Raw genomic sequence first — 5673 nt, 5'->3', positions numbered from 1 at the left:
CCAGCATGAAGAATAAAAAGTAAAGATTTTCTTTGTTTAGAACCAAGATGGCCGCCGTTGCCGGGCGCGTGACATCAGACTACTGAATCCAATTGTCGAGGGTCGGGATATACTTCGGCTCGAAACAGGGGCACCGTCAATTATGCTCTAGAGAGGGGTATCCCAATTCTCTTTTTGATCTTATTAAGCCAATTGTTCGTAATCGTCTCCCACTGGATATCGGGCGGGGGAGGGGGGGGGGGGGGGGCAGGATTGCTGCCATTGTCGGGCCCCATTCTCTATGCGTTGTTGCCAGCGTTCCGGACTCTTATAATATAATGCATGGACTTGCGAAATTTTTCATTTACCCTCTCAACGTTCTTGCTTCTACCTCACAGTAGACTGCAGCACTCCGCGTGGAAGAACATAGTGCCAGAGCGGAAGTTCTCAGAAGCGCTTGATTAGCACCCCAAGTTGTTCCTGCCAGCTTCCCTATTGTTATTATTATTTTATTTTTTTTATTATTATTATCATTAGTCTATCATTATTATTATTATTATTATATTATTATTATTATTATTATTATTATTATTATTATTATTATTATTATTATTATTATTATATTATTATTATTATTATGTTGATGATGATCACGACGATATAAGTAGTAATGGTAATAATAATGATAAATAATCATAAACATAATATGTCGTGAGCACAGAAAACAAATCAATACTATCTATAGAAATTGGGTTATCTAATTCAATCTAAACAGAGCACGATCCAAATCAAAATGGCATTGACAAATTATGGGTGTACTGATTCCTGACACACCCCATGGTCCCTTTGATTTCAAAAGGTCATGGTTTGATAGATCGTGTCTGGTGATCTACCGGTCTCCAGGAATTCTAGAGCTCCATCGGGACGAATTGATTAACCCTTTTAACCAGTCTTAAATCCGATTGTCACTCGCTGTCGTCTCAATTCTTCTCACCCAATGAATGGTTTATATAGATAAATGATGTTGATAGGGGACAAGCTGCCAGATAACCAGAGTTCCGCGTGGCCTTTTTCGACTTCAAAGTGGCCAAATAGAAACCTCACATGACTAAATTCTGTTTTCACTCTCACCCCTTTAAAAAACATCGATTTTGAAAAACAAAACAATCGACTAAACTAGAAGAAAAAAAAACATTGTTCTTTTTTTTTTAAACGATTCTCTGTGTGGCCAATTTTGGCAAAGCCATCTGATAGCCCTGGTAGGGGTGCCATAAAAAAGGGAAATTACGCTGAGTCGGTGCAAAACGCAATGTGCAATGTTACGATTTATTATGACAATATTTTTTGTGAGGAAATTAAATGAATAAAAAAAACAGTACTATTGTTAACATTAATCATCAGTGGTCTATAAAACAATGTATTGAAGCTATGCGTTTAGGTAAAATTCTGAGCTGCTCTGCCCACCATAAGAATCGTACCCATACACTATAATACTATAATATTATGTCACCTTTAACGATTTTTATCGGTTAGAGGAACTTTAATGAGATTTATTCATCCGTCATGCTCATTCATAAAAAAAAAAGAACAGGACCCGGCATTGTTATATTCTTATACTTTCTTACGTGGGAAATTTTTCTTGAGTGATAAAGACCCACTTTTGATCACCAGGAAGAAAGTTGCCGATGTTACATACCCAGCTGCCATGTTTTAAACTAAACTCAAGAAACATTAGCCAATGTCATGGACTTTGCACTGTACCTTGATTTATAACGGTCTAGAAAAGTTAATGAAAATATCAAGAGAAGTTGTAGCTCAGACAAAAAAAAATAGAAAAAACAAAAACAAACAAAACAAATAAAACCCCGATAAAAACGAAAAAAAAACAACAAAAAAGAACAAATAATAATCAAAAACAACCCCCCCCCAAAAAAAAAAAAAAAACAAAACAAAAAAAAAACAAAGAAAAAAAAACAAACAACAACAACAACAACAACAACAACAACAACAACAACACACACACACACACACACACACACACATACACAAAAGAACACGACGTCTCGGCCCTTGGCCTTCGTCAGAGGACAAACTACGTTTAGATAATGACATAGAATCATGAATTTAACACGGAAAGACACGCATACATTTTGACTGGTTTACTTAGGTGATTTTAGTTTTAGCTTATATTATGGTTTCACAATGATTAGAAAATCGTGTCCTATGATATTTTAAAAGAATTTTCAATAAAGTGACGCGCTGTTTTTGTTACGACCTTCAGTAGTATGATCTGGATGGACAATTTGTTGCAAATATTATCTAAAACGCAGCACAAAAGAAAACGAAAAGAAAAAAAAAGAAAAAAAGATAAAAGGAAAAAAAAGGTAAGAAAATAAGAAAGAGGTAGATATAAAATCACACCGCAAAATAAAGAGATCGTTGTTATAATAAGGTGGAGCAATTGTTCAGATATGTAAGATATATAACTCTTCTTCATTTCCTTAATAAATAACCTCTTCGTCCCTGTCGGGACATATTGCTGCAAATAGCCGATTCCAAAAATCTCATTTTTGTGACCAATCGTCTCGAACAAAAGTACTAATTATCTGGAATAATGGACTGGATCCAAAAGTGAATTCACAAATTATACATAGACGTCTTAATAAATATGAGAGATAATGAACACCACCCAGCCCCCCGCCGTCCATTTGATCTTCATTACCTCTCACTGTCGATAACGATTTGATCAACTGAATGACGAAAACGGGTATCCCGATAGCTCCGTTGGTAGAGCACTGGCATCACGTGCAAAGAGACCAAGATCGATCCCGGGTGATGTCGAGAATAAATAAAAAAAAAAAAAATTAAAAATACCATTTTATCTTTAAACATTGCCAAAATTTGATTGGTTTATTGTTTGTGTTAACATGCACATTACTGTTACAACAAAACCCTCATCTTATATTAATAGTTTAAACTAGAACGAAAATAGATATGGTGACTTTAGAAATGCCATATCATTTTTCTTTTTTATAGTAAAGGTCAGTAAAATCTTATGCCTTATTCCACATTCACTCAAATGTTTCGAATGTCTTTCTCTAGTTTAAAAAAAAATAGCAAATAAAAAGTGCGGAGATTGTTACAAAATGTAAATAAAATTATTATTTTTATTATTAACACTTAGGAAATTTTGAAATTATTTTTTTTTTTTTGGCAATCAAAATGGCAAACTGGCAATATCAAAGTCGCCAAAGTAAGTAATACTGGGAATTCCCGTAACTCGAATTTTGTCCGCCTGTCTTGTTTTTGTGCAGTTAGAAAACTAAGTGTTCTTAAGAGTAGGTAAGAAATGCCCTTTCTTTACTTGCATGTTTTTTTTGTTCGTTTTTTTTTTTGTTTCTTTTTTAATCTGTCATCTTTGAAACATAAAAAAATATGATAATTAAAAAAGTAAAATAAAATGGCTTGTATACTCCTTTCGGTAGGTACGGACCCAGGTGTACAGACAGTGTGTAAGAGTTCCTTGGAACGAACCATTTATTTATACGAAAGTACCGATAAGTAAATAGATACAGTTTAACAAAATTGGCATTCTATAATATGATTGTGTGTTATATTGTTATTTTGGAATTAATTTGTGAGATTTTTGTTTTTGTCAGTGAGAGAAATGCTACATATCCTTTAAAAAAGCAAACAAAAAAAAAACAAAAAAAAAAAAAACACAAAAAAAACCAACCAAACAAAAAAACAATCCTATGTTACATCAATTGGCATCAGCATAACAATAATATTTCCCGATTCGGCTGTGTACTGTGTTCCGCTGTATTATTATTTATGATCGTATTGCTCTATCGGTGTGTTACAAGTTATTTATCCATTATAAACACTAGACCACCTAACATTCCATTGACAAGGATCAGTGACTTCTTACATATATAGATGTCACTGACAAGGATACATACACACATAATAATATTACATAGCTCTCTCTCTTCTTCTGAGTTGAAGGCCAACGGTTAATTTCAATATTGTCTTTCTATTTGAGTGTGTGTTATATTCATATTCGCAGTTCTGGAGTTCATGTGTAGCTAACTGTCTCAAACGGTATTATGTAGCAGTAGACCTGATTGTTAAAAGCCTAGTAAAAATAAATGCGTGATTTAGAGGGGCAAATGTCGTTTCTTCTGTTTTAGCCACAAAAGTCTACCTTAACACAGAAAAGGAGTGATTGCGCTAAAATAGATCTAGAATGAAGTCGACATCACTCAGATATTTGTTATTGTTTTTTGCCATCCGCGTTTATGAGTAATTCTCACTAAACTGTGTTAACCAAACTATAAACGTTAAAGGTAACACATGATAGCTTTGTGCGTTGGTCTGTTATACTTCCGGATGACAATGTTGTGAGCTTCTTAGTCAGGCGCATATTATCTATAGAGTGGGACATTGTAGAGCTCTGTGACTGAACCTGAACAACAGAAACATTGTTCTTTGTTCTGATAAATAGTAGTAGTAGTAGTAGTAGTAGTAGTAGTAGTAGTAGTAGTAGTAGTAGTAGTAGTAGTAGTAGTAGTAGTAGTAGTAGTAGTAGTAGTAGTAGTAGTAGTAGTAAGTAGTAGTAGTCATACTAGTATTGATGATTGAACAGACAGGCGATATCATAGAGATTTAGAGTGGTCATTTATTACACCATGTTCAGTAACGCCATTAAGGACACAACAATAACTACAGAGAGGAATTTACATAATAAACAAGGGCTCTCACTCTTCCAGACAAGGGTGGACATGGGACATAACTCTGTATTTACTACGCACACAACATCAATCACGCAGTTATTTCCCATTTAGTACATTCCTCCCCTCTTCCTTTGAGATGAAACTTTACTCAAAATAATGAATTTTCAATATCAAATAACTAAACATGGAACTGGATGAGCAGATTAACATATACCATTAAAATAAAAACGATAATAGTTAATGATAAAGATACCATTCTTCGTGACCAAATCTTTGAGTCTGGTTTCCACATCTACCACTACGAGTTCGATAACTCTGTGTCGGGTCTGTGCGCCCTACACCCCTACTTCCATTAATCTGGTCGTTTTCGCACTATACACTTTGTCAGATTCTTGGCTCGAATCCGTTATAATATACTCTTGGACAATATCTTGCTGAGGGCATGGAGTAATTTGTATCCTGCTCTCAGCATTTTTATTCTTATCTGCTCTAGGAGAGTTTTTATCAGGAGTGGACCTTAATCCTTGTTGTATAGTTCTTTCTTCACTGGTATTTACTGGAAGATCACTTGCTAACCCTTCAGGAGAATAATTGAATTCCTGAGGTTCGAATCTGCTCTTGGTGTCTACGCACAATACCATGCGTAGCAGTTCTAAATATGAATGACAAAGGACTAGTCCTCAATCACTACACTTGGCACCCATTTTTCTCCATGCAAGCTAAAGTCTAAAAGTTTCGAACAAAAACATCATCACCTACCGCAATGTCCCTATCTACATCATGGTTATCATACTGAGTCTTCTGAGCACCTTGCTTTTTACAAAGATAATCGTGTAAATTTGGATGTTATAAATCAACATGCGTTCTAATGTTTCTTCCAAACAGTAATTCTGCAGGGGATAAATCAGTGGTAGAATGTGGTGTTAATCTAGCCTCTTTGTTTAGTCAAAATTTTACA

This window comes from Berghia stephanieae, chromosome 3, assembly GCF_034508935.2.
Source record: "Berghia stephanieae isolate SIO BIC M18660-M18661 chromosome 3, UCSD_Bste_1.3, whole genome shotgun sequence".
Lineage (NCBI taxonomy): Eukaryota > Metazoa > Mollusca > Gastropoda > Nudibranchia > Aeolidiidae > Berghia > Berghia stephanieae.
Note: the sequence above shows the minus strand (reverse complement) of the source record.